The sequence below is a fragment of the Lolium rigidum genome, chromosome 1, assembly GCF_022539505.1.
Source record: "Lolium rigidum isolate FL_2022 chromosome 1, APGP_CSIRO_Lrig_0.1, whole genome shotgun sequence".
Taxonomy (NCBI): Eukaryota; Viridiplantae; Streptophyta; class Magnoliopsida; order Poales; family Poaceae; genus Lolium; species Lolium rigidum.
This window is the reverse complement of record NC_061508.1, coordinates 247,386,633-247,403,166: the sequence shown is the minus strand read 5'-3', so window position 1 is coordinate 247,403,166 and position 16,534 is coordinate 247,386,633.

Below are 16,534 nucleotides of genomic sequence, written 5' to 3'. Positions count from 1 at the left end.
ATAAAAAAAATTATGGAACAGTAAATGAGAAGGATGAGAAATGGAGAAGTTGGGGTCGACCTTGAGCATGTGTTTGTTCATGCCAATGGAACCATTGCAAAGTCTATATCATTAAAACTCTTCCTACAGTAAAAATAAAATAAAAAGAGTGTTTACTTTTATTTATATATGTTAGCTTCTTGAATAAAATGGTTTCCCAATGAGTCCTATAGTTCCCATCATGGTAGAAATTATCATATCATTTGTTGGAGAACTAATAATTTTGTAGGCATTGGAGTATCATTGAGATGAAAATATTTCTTTGTTTGAGATGAGTAACATGATATGATTAGGAAGAAGTACAGGACCAGAAGTAGCAAGATCATAAGCTTGGGGATGCCCATGCATCCCCCTCTTCTTTCAAGTATCTCAAGTAAATCATTTCAAACTCATGTTCTAATTTTATCTTCATGATCCCGTTGAATGTTTGCGGGGACCATGTTTTTATTTATCTTTGTTTGTTTTTGGTTTTTCCTATGCATGCTTGTTGTAGCATGTTAAATTTTTTTTTACTCTGTGGTTTCTAAATAAAGTACCAAGTTTTTACCCATTTGGATGTTACAAGTTGCAAAACAAAAGTGAGAGTTGTTGTTTTATGCGCTGCACCTTTTTAGTGCACGATTTTATTTTTTTGGTAACTTCTAAAATCTTGATACAATCACAATAGATTCAACTTTTCATCCTCTATATGCACTTCAATTGGCTAAATTTTATGAGGTTTCTAAGTCGTGCCAAAAATTCAGTTTTGTTGCAGCAAAAATTACGGACAGATTCTGCCTTACTATGTTAGATTCATTTGTTTGAGTAACAAATGATTTTTACTTGGAACTTTTGATATACTATAATGACTAGAACACAATGTGATCTCTTTTTCGTAAAGATATAATTTTATTCTTGAGTAAAATAGCAGCAAGCATGATTTCTTTGTACATCTAATGTCACCACACAGAAAAGAATGGGAAGAAAGTTTTGTGTTGAAGTTTTTTCACAGGGAATGGAAGAACACCACACCAAGATAAATCGAAGAATTTTTAAGACCATAAGCTTGGGTATTCCCAAGTAACCTCACTAGACTCATATTAAATATCTTGGTTTGCACACTTCTAAACTTTGTTTTTTGAGCAACATAGAATTCTCGCAAAAACTTGGCGCATCCTTTATTAATTGTGTGTCTACTTTTGCTTTGAAATAAATATTACCATCATGACAAATGCCTTGTATTCATATTAAAGATATACTGAAATAAAGTTATCATATTCTTGAATGCCTCCATAAAAGAGAGTTGCATGTTAAAAAGATGAAGAGGGATGCATTAAATAGATGAAATTTATATTGTGCATAGTACTATTAGTTTCAAATGTTTTATTGAGTGATAATTTGCTATGTGCCTTATTGAGTGCTGCTTATTACTAGTATACATAGATGTTTAATTTTAAGTATCATTGTTTGAGAATGAATGAATAGCTCTATGGATACTATTGCATGCTTTTAGATCTCTTTCTGGCCAAAAGATTTGAATTCTTACACAATCATATATAGACTTGTTTCCAAGATCAACTCAAATCAAATGTCTATCATACCTACCTATATAGCACTTGCTATTACAAGTATAATGTGTGTGTTTTTCCTCCAACCTTTTCAAAATATCCTTTTTGTGTAATTTAAAGCTCATAAGTAAGTAAGATGTGGAAGAAAAACACCACTATGCATGTTGTTCATTTTACTGATTATGAGTAATGAGCTAGACCGTAACCATGTTTACTGGGGAAGTCTTTCAACAATTCACTATCGGGGTATTGCACCATGCGTTGATCATCATTTATTTTGTTTTGTTGATGGCTATATCTTGTGGAATGAATGGTGGTTATTTTAAACAAGTATGCATACATTGTGAGAGAAGAGCAATGTGCCGCTAACCGAAGCCATGCTTAATCATGGTGAAAGTTTCAGTAACGAGCATCCTCAATAGGAAGAGTGAAAAAGGTAAAATAAAAAGGAAAGAGTTGTGAAAATAAAAAGAAAGAAAAAAGAGTATGAGAATAAAGTGAGAGAGAGTTAGAGAGGATGTTCAACGTCTGTTGTTCATGTTGTCCCGGTATGGATGGCCTATAGTTGAGATACCCATCTCCTTTGTTCCTTTGTACAAGTGGCATGACGGTACCCCGTTGAGATACTTGGTTGAAACATGTATGTTGAAAAGTCTTGGTAACCCGAAGTTATGAAACGAGAGGTGTAGTCCTTAGCATTCAAGAAATGAGGCAACACTTACTCATAAGAGGTCAAACTCATGACACATAGATATCTTCGTACATGAGGTACTTGGTACCCCATCCTTATTATTATTGTTGACATGAATTGCATAGCTCGAAACCATGTTTTATGCTCTCTATTTTTTATTTTGTTGGAGGTTTAGCACATGCATTTCATGTTTACTTTCTTGTGTTCAAGAGTCAAAAGAAATATTCATGAAAAGAGAGGAAAGACAGTCTTCCAACAATTCTATTGGGTTCTGCTAAGCATGCTTTATGATTCATATTACTTATCATATATGTTTCTTACAATGCTATTTACTACTATGCATGCTTTGTAGAATGTAAGAGTTATCACTTGATGAGTTTATATTACTTATTGTCATTCTTTATTGACTGAAGCTTGTAAGACTTTGCAGGATTACATAGAAGAGATGCAATAAACTCCAAAGTCCATGTTGTTTTATCACCTTCATGCTCGAGGATGAGCATAGGTTAAGCTAGGGGATGTTGATGCATGTAAAATGCATACATGAACTTTGCACTTTACTTCAACATATTAAGACATATTTGCATCTTATATAATGTTATTCCCATGTTATATGATGTTTTAGGGGATTTTCTAAACAATCCCCCCTCCTCCGGTACAAATTCTAGTTGGCAGGAAACACCACTTTTTAGTGTTTTTGACATTACAGGAGCTACGGGACTCCAAAAAGGGAAAGGCCAAGGCCACGCTTTGGAATTTTCGAGACGAATGAGGTGGGCAGAAGAGGAACACCAGGAGGTCAACAGGTTGGAAAGAGGCCAGGTGGCACACTCTCCCCCTTTGGGCGCGCCACCGACACTCTTTCCCATCCCGAGCGTCCGTTTCGCCTCATCTGTTCGTGAACCAACTTGTTTTGCCCTAAAAACTACTATATATACGACCCCGGGGGATTTCGTCGAGGCTACGATGGTGTAGATCAAAAACACAGAAACGAAGGGTCAGGAGGCCGCCGACGGCGGAGGTCGGAGGGGGGAAACAATTCCGGAATCGCCTCCACGCCGGTGGACTCCACCCCCCTCCGGTGAAGGCATCAGCACCATCTTCATCATCTTCATCAACATCTACAGCAACTCTCCATCATCCCCCTCTGTAATCTCTTGGCAAACATGATGTATGATGCAATATATTGTTTTCCCATGATCTATTGTATCTCTATCTTGATGTTTGAGTAGTGATTTGTTCATGGTAATTGTTATATAGATTGTTGATGGTTGCATACAAGTATATTCGTTATCTTCTATGATGATCTCTTGTACTGATATATGAGTGTGAACATATGTCGGGGGGATGCATAAGGTTTTCACCGTTGCATATTGATAGGGAGAGGGATAGCGGGAGCGACAGAAACCTTGTCCTAATTCTTAGATGCATGTTGTATTAATTCATGGTTAATCAAACAGGGGGTCCAATTATGGGGACCTTTAAACTTACAGTGGTGGTTGGACTTTATGTCTTAATAATTCCTTTGTTTTCTCATGCCAATGGCCTTAGGATCAATCACTAGGGGTGTACTTGCTCATATCAATGGCTACACCTATCTATGGCTTCTCTCTAGAAGAAACACTAAAAAGACTACACTTCACTAATTGTATCAACCACACAAATGAAATAGCAATTTTCCTGGACACTTGCTCTCTTGAGTTACTCCACTTCACTTCCCTTCATATCATTGCATTTTAATTTATTGCACTTTACTTTCCTTGCATTTGTTTTACTTGCATTTTATTTTCAGCACTTATAGTTTCTAGTAAAACTTCTACACACATATACCATATCTCCTAGATTTGCATAGAAGGCCATATAAGTGAGTTATAGGGCTTTAGAGAATAAATAGTTTACCTTCGGCTCCTCGTGGCTTCGACACTCAAATATTTATCGAATGGTACTGCGGTGATCCCCTGCACTTAAGGGTTATTGATGACCCACAAGTATAGGGGATCGCAACAGTCTTCGAGGGAAGTAAAACCCAATTTATTGATTCGACACAAGGGAGCCAAAGAATATTTGTAAGCCTTAACAGCGGAGTTGTCAATTCAGCCGCACTGGAAACAGGACTTGCTCGCAAGAGTTTATCGTAGTAACAGCTTTATAGCGATAGCGGTAGTGAAATATCAGCAGCAGTGTAACAAAGACAGCAGTAGTGATTATAGTAAACAGCAGGATTAAAATACTGTAGGCACATGGATGGATGAACGGGCGTTGCATGGATGAGAGAAACTCATGTAACAATCAAGGTAGGGAATTTGCAGATAGTAATAAAATGGTATCCAAGTACTAATCAATCAATAGGCATGTGTTCCATATTTAGTCGTACGTGCTCGCAATGAGAAACTTGCACAACATCTTTTGTCCTACCAGCCGGTGGCAGCCGGGCCTCTAGGGAATCTACTGGAAATTAAGGTACTCCCTTTTAATAGAGCACCGGAGCAAAGCATTAACACTCCATGAACACATGTGATCCTCATATCACCGCCTTCCCCTCCGGTTGTCCCAATTCGTCACTTTGGGGCCTCGGGTTCCGGACAGCAATATGTGTATACAACTTGCAGGTAAGATCATAAAATAATGCATATCATCATGAAACAATAGCATGTTCAGATCTGAGATCATGGCACTCGGGCCCTAGTGACAAGCATTAAGCATAACAAGTTGCAACTGATGGGGTTCGTAGCATAGAAAACAAAAATTTTCCTACCGCAAGACGAATAAAACCAATAGATCTAATCTATGGAACACCCAAGATCTAATCTACAAGATCGAAGCAACGAGATGGAGATGAGACTAACCCTCGAAGATTCCAAAGCCTACGAGATTAATCTCGTTGTTGATGTAGACGATCGTCCCGGTGCTGCAATCCGGCGAGCACTTCCGTACTCGGTCGCGCGTACGGTGTCGATGAAGCTCCTTCCTCTCCCGTTCCAGCGGGCAGCGGAGGTGTGGTAGATCTCCTCCAAAGTCCAGCAGCACGACGGCGTGGTGGTGGAGGTGGAGGAAGAAAACTGCAGGGCTTCGCCTAAGCCGGAGCAGCGTATAGTGGAGGGAGAGGCGGCCAGAGGAAGATGTAATGGATGGGGGGTGTGGCCGACCACCCCCTCCCCTCTTTATATAGGTGGGGGGTCGGCCTAGGGTTTCCCCTAGGGCCCACCTACCCCCTTTGGCCGGCCACATGGGGGGGCAAACTCCTCCCCCAAGTTTTCCCCTTTATCTCCTAATTTAAACCATTTATTTTAGGAGATAGATCTTATCTCTAGATTTAAACCATTTAAACTAGAGATAGATCTTATCTCTAAGGGGGGGCCGGCCTAGGCCCACATGTCATGGTGGGTAGGACCCACTATGCCATGTGGCGCCTATGTGGCCTCTCCCGGGGTGGTGGGCCCACTGGTGGCCCTCTAGAACCTTCTAGAAGCTCCGGTCAAAATACCGGACTTTTCCCGAACCCCGGAAATTGACTTCCCATATATGAATCTTATTCTCCGGACAATTCCGGACCTCCTCGTGATGTCCTGGATCCCATCCGAGACTCCGAACTAACTTTGTCTCCATACCATATTCAAATCTACTTATGCGACATTGAACCTTAAGCGCGTCACCCTACGGTTCGCGAACTATGCAGACATGGTCGAGACTCCTCTCCGAGCAATAACCAATAGCGGGATCTGGAGATCCATATTGGCTCCCACATATTCAACGATGACTTAGTGATCGATTGAACCATTTACATACGATGCCAATTCCTTTTGTCACACGATATTCTACTTGTCCGAGGTTTGATCATCGGTATCACCATACCTTGTTCAACCTCGTTACCGACAAGTACTCTTTACTCGTACCGCGGTATGTCATCTCTCATGATCCAATCATGTGCTTGCAAGCTATTCAGACGACATTCCACCGAGAGGGCCCAGAGTATATCTATCCGTCATCGGGATGGACAAATCCCACTATTGATCCATATGCCTCAACTCACACTTTCCAAATACTTAATCCCATCTTTATAACCACCCATTTACGCAATGGCGTTTGATGTAATCAAAGTACCCTTCCGGTGTAAGTGATTTACATGATCTCATGGTCGAAGGACTAAGGCAGCTATGTATTGAAAACTTATAGCAAAATGAACTTAATGACTTGATCTTATGCTACGCTCATTTGGGTGTGTGTCCATTATATCATTCAACTAATGACATAACCTTGTTATTAATAACATCCAATGTTCATGATCACGAAACCATGATCATCCATTAATCAACAAGCTAGTTATACAAGAGGCTTACTAGGGACTCCTTGTTGTTTACATAACACACATGTATCAATGTTTCGGTTAATACAATTATAGCATGGTATGCAAACATTTATCATAAACACAAAGATATTATAATAACCATTTTATTATTGCCTCTTGGGCATATCTCCAACGAGTCTCCCACTTGCACTAGAGTCAATAATCTAGATTACATTGTAAGGTACCTAACACCCATAGCATTCGGGTGTTGGTCATGCTTTGCCCTAGGGAGAGCTTTAGTCAACGGATCCGCAACATTCGGATCTGTGTGTACTTTGCAAATCTCTACTTCACCATCTTCGATGTATTCGCGAATCGAATGAAAACGCAGCTTGATATGCTTCGACTTCTTGTGTGACCTTGGTTCCTTTGCATTGGCGATGGCACCCGTGTTGTCACAATAAATGACTAACGGGTCCAATGCACTAGGAAACACACCAAGCTCAACAATGAACCTCTTCATCCATACCGCTTCCGATGAAGCTTCGAAGCCGCTATATATTCAGATTCTCGTTGAAGATTTCGCCACCGTGCACTTGCTTGGAACTCGCTCCAACTTACTGCCGCACCATTCAATATAAACACGTACCCGGATCGAGACTTAGAGTCATCGGGATCGGTGTTCCAACTTGCATCGGTGTAGCTGGTTACAACGAGCTCTTGGTCACCGCCATAACAAAGAAACATATCCTTAGTTCTTTTCAAGTACTTCAGGATATTCTTGACCGCTGTCCGATGTTCCATTCCTGGATCACTTTGATATCTCGCTGGTCAAACTAACGACATGTGCGATATCCGGTCTAGTACACGGCATGGCATACATGAGAGAGCCTACTTGCCGAAGCATAGGGGATCTTGCTCATCCTCTCTCTTTCATCTGCCGTAGCCGGACCTTGAGTCTTACTCAAGACCTTACTTGGCAACATAGGCAAGAACCCTTTCTTGCTTTCATCCATTCTAAACTTCTTTAGAATCTTGTCCAGGTATGTACTCCGTGAAAGGCCTATTAAGCGTCTTGATCTATCTCTATAAATCTTGATGCCTAAAATGTACGTCTGCTTCACCAAGGTCTTTCATTGAAAAACACTTATTCAAATAACCTTTAACACTTGCTTAATAGTTCTATATCATTCCCAATCAATAATATGTCATCTACATATAATATCAGGAATGCTACAGAACTCCCACTCACTTTCTTGTAAATACAGGCCTCACCATGAGTCCGTATGAAACCGAAGTCTTTGATCACCCTATCAAAGCGTAGGTTCCAACTCCGGGATGCTTGCTTCAGTCCGTAAATGGAACGTTGAAGCTTGCATACCTTGTCAGCATTTTTAGGATCGACAAAACCTTTGGGTTGTACCATATACAACTCTTCCTCAATGTCACCATTAAGGAACGCCGTTTTGACATCCATCTGCCAAATCTCATAATCGAAAAATGCAGCTATTGCTAACAAAATCCTCACAGACTTTAGCTTCACTACAGGTGAGAAAGTCTCATCGTAGTCAACTCCTTGAATTTGTCGGAAACCCTTTGCGACAAGTCGAGCCTTATAGACAGTAATATTACCATCAGCATCTGTTTTTCTCTTGAAGATCCATTTATTCTCAACAGCCTTGCGGCTATCAGGTAGGTCTACCAAAGTCCATACTTTGTTATCATACATGGATCCCATTTCGGATTTCATGGCTTCTTGCCATTTGTTGGAATCTGGGCTCACAATTGCTTCTTCATACGTCGCAGGGTCCTCATCATTGTTGTCCACAATCATGACATTTAGACGGGGATCATACCAATCAGGAGTGGTACGCTCCCTCGTCGATCTGCGAGGTTCGATAGCTTCCTCGTTCGAAGTTTCATGATCATCATCATTTGCTTCCTCTCCTATCGGCGCGGTGCATGCAGGAACATCTTCCGGTACTGTGCTACTCTGATCATTGAGAGAAGGTTCACTAACCTCGTCGAGTTCTACTTTCCTTCCAGTCACTTCTTTCGTGAGAAATTCCTTCTCAAGAAAGGATCCGTTCTTGGCAACAAAGATTTTGCCTTCGGATCTGTGATAGAAAGTGTACCCAATTGTTTCTTTAGGGTATCCTATGAAGACGCATTTCTCCGCTTTGGGTTCTAGCTTGTCGAGGTTGTAACTTCTTTACATAAGCTTCGCAACCCCAAACTTTAAGGAACGACGGCTTAGGTTTCTTCCCAAACCATAATTCATACGGTGTCGTTTCAACGGATTTAGATGGTGCCCTATTTAAAGTGAATGCGGCTGTCTCTAATGCATAACCCCAAAACGATAACGGCAAATCGGTAAGAGACATCATAGAACGAACCATATCTAAGAGAGTTCGATTACGACGTTCGAGACACACCATTGCGCTGTGGTGTTCCCGGCGGTGTCAAGCTGTGAAAGTATTCCGCATTTCTTTAAATGCATGCCAAACTCATAACTCAGATGTTCGCCTCCGCGATCAGAACGCAGAAACTTAATCTTCTTGTTACGTTGATTTTCTACTTCACTTTGGAATTCCTTAAACTTCTCGAAAGTTTCGGACTTATGTTTCATAAAGTAAATATAACCATATCTACTCAGATCATCCGTGAAGGTTAGAACATAACGATAACCACCGCGCGATGCTACACTCATTGGTCCGCACACATCGGTATGTATGATTTCCAATAAGTCTGTAGCTCGCTCCATTGTACCAGAAAATGGAGTCTTAGTCATTTTTCCCATTAGACATGCTTCGCATCTATCAAGTGACTCAAAGTCAAGTGACTCGAGAAGTCCATCGGAATGGAGTTTCTTCATGCGCTTCACTCCAATATGACCAAGACGACAGTGCCACATATAAGTAGAATTATCATTCAATTTAATTCGCTTAGCATCAATGTTATGAACATGTGTATCTCTACTATCAAGACTTAACAAGAATAAACCATTCATCTCGGGTGCATGGCCATAAAAGACATTACTCATATAAATCGAACAACCATTATTCTCCGACTTAAACGAATAACCGTCTTGCATTAAACAAGATCCAGATATAATGTTCATGCTCAACGCAGGTACCAAATAACAATTATTAAGGTTTAAAACTAATCCCGAAGGTAGATGTAGGGGGAGCGTGCCGACGGCGATCACATCGACCTTGGATCCATTTCCAACGCGCATCGTCACCTCGTCCCTCGCCAGGCTTCGTTTATTCCGCAGTTCCTGTTTCGAGTTACAAATGTGAGCAACCGAACCAGTATCTGTTGACGTCAGAAACCCACCGGCGGGTAGAGACGGGCAACACCGTAGAGCCGGGAACAACTAGGGCTGCGGCTGGCCCTAGTCCCTCTGAGCGACGGCCCGCAAAGCCTCCTGGTCGCACGCACCGATGTTTATCACAAGGGCATGCCACCTGACCTATACCTGGTCAGGAAGGTGTGGATGATGCCTCGCTTAGTTTCCTGCAGGGCACACACGTACACGTTAAATACGAGCCTCGATCGGCTCTCGGGTTATCCCGTGAATCGGCTCAAAGAGCCGATCCACCCATGATTCAGACGAGGTGTCCGAATATATGGTGGTCCTGCTTGATCATGGTAAAGCTAATGAGATCTACGACGATGTGGGGTTTTCACCGCATAATCGGATCGTCCTACTCCAGGTTGGGCCTCGCGGCCATGCACGGTGATCGTAAGCCGATCCTAAGCAAGGCCTAAAAACCAACACGAGGTTGATCCTCGAAACATCCTGCTTAGGGCCAACGAACGACACCCTACGTGCCGCTGGATCCTCCCCCCCTTCGTAAGGCCTAACTATTGCAGATATTAAACTAATCCTTGTAGAACAAGGAGCAATCGTAACGGATCAGATCTACCAAACTACGATCAAGCGGGGTGCCGCCCCTACGCCTAAGATAGGCGTAGGGACGGCTAGACATGCAAGGGTTGCACTACGAAAGCATGCAGCATGAAGAACAATGCTAACCCTAACATGTCTAAGATAACTACGTTGCTCGCCATCAAAAAGGCTTCAGTACGAGCAACGCATGAACAACGTAGGCAGGCTTGTGCTGCCTAGATCGCAAGATGCATGCTTTCTGCGATCTAGGCAGCATGATGCTTACCGGTAGAAACCCTCGAGACGAAGGGGTTGGCGATGCGCCGAGATTTGTTTGTGGTTGAACGTTTGTTGTTGTTTATTCCATAAACCCTAGATACATATTTATAGTCCAGCGGACTTTCTAATGTGGGCGTGCACCAAACCGTGCACGAGTAAGATTCTATCTCTAAACTAAGATACGATCTAATATGTTACAGATACACGGGCAATTAAGCCCAACTTGGTATAAAAGGCCGATTCATGTATTTCTTCTATATAGATTTCTTCAAGCCCATCTTGATCGCGGCCCACCTCCTGATTAGCCAAAATCTGGTGATAACACATGCCCCCCTGGTTTTGGTAATGATAATTTCAAAACCACTCTGTTTTTTTTCTCCGAGGGGTCGTGTCATGGCAGGGCAGAACTGTCGCAGCATGCTTCATCATGACGACTTTCCTTCCCAACTTCTCTGCATGATTTGACAGTTTTGGCACCATGTCCTCGAGAACTGCTCGAAAATTAAAACCCCCAACTCCTTTTACTCAACCGCATCGAACAGTTCTCCCCTTCACCCCTTCCGCATTAGCACTCCAAAAAACCCTCCCCTGCAACCATGTCTTCTTCCTCTTCCTCTTCTCCTTCATCAGATCTTTCCCACGTGTCCTCTCCCATCCGAGAGTCGACGCCTTCGTGGGGTACGCAAGCGGCGTACGACATCCTCGCCCCAACGAAGTGGGACAAAGAGGACCACGACTCCTCCGTCAGGTCCGAGGATGACAAATCCCTGACCGACGGGGAGAGCGACCTCCGTTTCCTCGCTGTCGGGGAACCGGAGGAGGAGAGCGATGACGATCGCATCTCCTGGGCAGACTTCACCACTTCCGAGGAGGTGAAGGAGGAAGAAGAGGAGGAGGAGGACGAAGACAGCTCCTCCGACGAGCCGCCGGCCAAACGCCGCCACCTCTGGCCCGGGAACCTTAGCGGCGTCGACGGTGGACGACGACGCCGACGAAGAGGATGAAGACGACGAGGGTCCTGCCGGCGGCCGGCTGGAGCAGCGATGACGAGCCGGTAGGGAGCAGCGCCGGCGGTGGCGATGACGGCGACGACGACGAGGGCGCAGCGGCCCTAGATAGGGTCTTAGCATAGGGCCGGCGGTAGCGGACGGGGCAATGTATCCCCCTAGTATTTCCTTTTGAGAGCAATCAGCTCTTCTATGTAAGAAATCTGGCTTATTAATGAAGAAATTCCCCAACTCGATTTTGTCGATTCCCTTTATGATAATTTAGCCGATTGTCCTTCGTTCCGATTCTGCCGATTGCCAATCTGGACAATGCCCAACAAGCCGATGGCATCGCATCGGTCTCTCACGATAGATTTCGAGATAGATCCACCCGGACCCAAACTCCTTGTCAAACAAAGCCAAACCATAACCGCGCAAATCCTAGGAGTCGTAAATGCAGATCTCTCAAGATGGCATGTTAAACTTAGCGGCAAAACTCCTGAAATAATGTCAGGTCTCCTTAACTTTAAATTTCAGACATTCTTCTGCCGCATTATCCTCTCCGAATTCTGCTCGCTCAGCTCCGGCAGCTTCCTTCTGCAATAATCACCGTCTTTCGAACGAGCTGTCACGAAGAGTGAGCCAACTTCGACAGAATTGGTTAAACCTCGAGGGCGAGCTGCCCCCCGAGCCTCAGCCCAGGCGAGGATAAAGAATGGACCATCACCTGCTTCCAACTGTGGCGCCATATCTTTCGATTCCAACAAATCGGTCCCCAGACCATTGATATTTCGGGGCGGGCTCAACCTTGTCCAAGAGAGCTATCCTGCAGTGCCACCAGCCGATCACCTTCCTTCCGTCGAGAGTCCATACAGCCGATCCAGCAGGCTATGATAATTTTGCAACATTAGCACCATTCTTCAGGTAAGTTGTGGTGCAGAATTTAGCCGATTCCAACGAAATCGGCTCCCCGGAGCAGAGAACCTTCAAGGTAAGCTGCCCCCCGAGCCTCAGTCGGGCGAGAATAGCAGTGAGCTGATCACGTCGATCATCCTCAGTTTCCAACTCGCAACGCGAGTATCAACCGATTCAACAAAATCGGTTCTTTAGAGTGAGGAAATTTCAGGGCGAGCCGCCCTCCCCGAGCTTCTTCGGTCCGATCCTTGCGCCTCGCCGATCGGATCGGTTCACCATCTTTGGCGAGGCTGCGGCAACTTCACGGTGAGAACGCCTTCGCATTTCCGACGCCCTCCGGACTGCGGGCGCAACATCTCCCGGAAGTGACCTTTACCGAGTCAAAACGTGGCAGCCGATGGCGTAGTCATCGGCGGTTCTTACGCCGCCGATCTTGGAGACTTGCGAATGGGAACTAGGGGTCCTTGAAGGGCGATCCACCCCTACTCCATTGATTCTTAAGTCGATGTCCGCGCATCGGCTATGCTCGAAAATTTTCGAATTTTTCGGCCGACTTGTGCATCGGCCCCCATACTCCAATATCCATCATCAAAGGATGAGACTTGCTTTTCCTCGTGTTTTATCCTTCTATGTGCCCCCGAGCCGATTCTGTCAAGAGAGCCGATGGTATCGGCTCTCGTTGGATCATGTGTTGAACCTAGGCAGGACTGGATGTTGAGGATAATTCCGCCGATCGCTAGAATCGGCCTCCCATCGCTCTCTCGGTGAAGGCTTTGTGATGTCCCTTCACAAATATTTTTGGGGCCGATCACAAGGATCGGTCTCGCCACGTTTATCCATCGACATTCGCTTTTGTTACACGGTCAGGCCGGTGGATAAAACCAGCCTAACCCCGTTCTTTGTCACGTCGATGCGCTCACAGTCGTCCAAATTGATACACGAGAGCGGCTCTTGGCCTGATGTCTCCCAAATGTCCATGCCCGAGCTGTTGAAACCTCGGCCGAATCATACGCACGGACGACTTCCACTTCATCTCCATCCCATTGTATCAGGCATTGGTGCATTGTGGATGGAATGCAACAGTTGGCGTGGATCCAATCCCTCCCTAGTAGGACGGCGTAGGTACTCTTGCTGTCGACGATAAAGAACGTCGTAGGGACAGTTTTTCTTCCTACGGTCGGATCCACATTCGGAACACCTTGCGCGTCGGATGCTTGGCCGTTGAAATCGCTCAATGTTACGTTGGTCTTGATCGGATCCGAGCTAGAGCGTCCCAACCGACGTAGCATGGAGTATGGCATAATGTTGATTGCCGCTCCGGTGTCTACCAACATCTTGCCGACGAGGCTGCCCATTGATGTAACCTCGCACGTACGGGGCCTTCGGATGCTCGTAACTCCTTTCCTTTGGCTTCTCAAAGATGACCGGCCGTGGGCCGCAGTCTAATTGCGCCACAGGTGCTTCATATAATCTCGGAGCGCTAAACTCCGATGGAAGAATGAAGACCATGTTTGTGCCAGCCGATGTATCATCATCGGCTTTCTTCTGCTTGGGGCGCCATTCTTTTCTTTGTGGCCGTCCTTCTTCGTCCAGGGTTCGCCGGATTTTGGCGGCCAGGTCAGGCCGTGCCTTCCTTAGCGTGCGCAGGTACAATCTTTCAGCTTCTTCTAACCCACGCAGACGCTGAACCCTTCGCTTTTGGGAACGGCTGAGCCCATCAGGGCACCACCTGGGCCGATGATACTTATCTTCTTCATCATCGTCCTCCGGTTCCTCGAGATCTTCTACCCGAGCGGGCTCAGCATACTTGATCCGAGGTGGGAGAGGCCCTAGACGCTCGAATACGGACACGATGGTAGCATCCTTCTTCCTTTGTTTGCACTCTGGGCAGTTCTCGATCGTTGGCAATCGGCTCATCCACGAGTCCCAGCAATGTTTGAAGAACGGACAGCTCCAGTGCCTATCCATGTTATCCTGCCCCCTTGACCTTCCTTCGGCGCGACGATTGTATCCGTCGTCGCTCCTACCATGCCGACGGTACCTCGACCTCCGCATCGGACCGACAATTCCTTTCATCATCTACGTCGTAGTGCCGACGTCGGTCGTGCTGCTGCTCATATTTGTGGAGGAGGCGCTCGGAGAGTGGACGCTGACACCGCACGCGTCTTATTCCCTCCCCTGTCAGGTACCGCCTGTCACCATCTTGGGACCGGTCGCGTGGATCGGCCTCCTCTTCATCGTTGCCACGGGAGTGGCTGCTTTCTGCTTCGTCTTTGCCGTGGCGGCTTGCAAGCCCTGCCATGTTGACACCAAAGGAGGACTTTGGCTGGCCTATGGAGTGGCTGAGATCCACCATGTTGACGCCGGGCGACGGACTTGAATCTCTATCGAGCTTGATATCGTGCGGCCCGGTCTTCTCAGAGGAGCCGATGGGTTCGGCTTTGAGGGTTGCCTTGATCTCATCATGTTCCCTTTTGAGCTCCTCGGGCAGATCCTCGTACTTCAGTGACCTGGTGCGTTCTCCTGACGGGGTGGACAGGTCCACCCCATCGAGTGCGCCTTCAGGTGTGAAACCCTTCCACCTGACGCCATGGGAGCGGGTTCGGTGGAAGGAGCCGATGAGTTCGGCTTCGAGGACCGCCTTGATTTCATCATGCTTCTTCTTGAGGTCATCAGGCAGGTCCTCGTACTTGACCGGAGTGTCTTCCGCCATCTCGGATGTAGATGGCGATGTTGTCGATGTCGAAGGGTGTCCCACCGGCGTGCCGAGAATGTGTTGACGTCGAAACCCACCGGCGGGTAGAGACGGGCAACACCGTAGAGCCGGGAACAACTAGGGCTGCGGCTGGCCCTAGTCCCTCCGAGCGACGGCCCGCAAAGCCTCCCGGTCGCACGCACCGATGTTTATCACAAGGGCGTGCCACCTGACCTATACCTGGTCGGGAAGGTGTGGATGATGCCTCGCTTAGTTTCTCGCGGGGCACACACGTACACGTTAAATACGAGCCTCGATCGGCTCTCGGGTTATCCCGTGAATCGGCTCAAAGAGCCGATCCACCCATGATTCGAGACGAGGTGTCCGAATATATGGTGGTCCTGCTTGATCATGGTAAAGCTAATGAGATCTACGACGATGTGGGGTTTTCACCGCATAATCGGATCGTCCTACTCCGGAGTTGGGCCTCGCGGCCACGCACGGTGATCGTAAGCCGATCCTAAGCAAGGCCTAAAAACCAACACGAGGTTGATCCTCGGAACATCCTGCTTAGGGCCAACGAACGACACCCTACGTGCCGCTGGATCCTCCCCCTTCGTAAGGCCTAACTATTGCGGATATTAAACTAATCCTTGTAGAACAAGGAGCAATCGTAACGGATCAGATCTACCAAACTACGATCAAGCGGGGTGCCGCCCCTACGCCTAAGATAGGCGTAGGGACGGCTAGACATGCAAGGGTTGCACTACGAAAGCATGCGAGCATGAAGAACAATGCTAACCCTAACATGTCTAAGATAACTACGTTGCTCGCCATCAAAAAGGCTTCGGTACGAGCAACGCATGAACAACGTAGAGCAGGCTTGTGCTGCCTAGATCGCAAGATGCGATCTAGGCAGCATGATGCTTACCGGTAGAAACCCTCGAGACGAAGGGGTTGGCGATGCGCCGAGATTTGTTTGTGGTTGAACGTTTGTTGTTGTTTATTCCATAAACCCTAGATACATATTTATAGTCCAAGCGGACTTTCTAATGTGGGCGTGCACCAAACCGTGCACGAGTAAGATTCTATCTCTAAACTAAGATACGATCTAATATGTTACAGATACACGGGCAATTAAGCCCAACTTGGTATAAAAGGCCGATTCATGTATTTCTTCTATATAGATTTCTTCAAGCCCA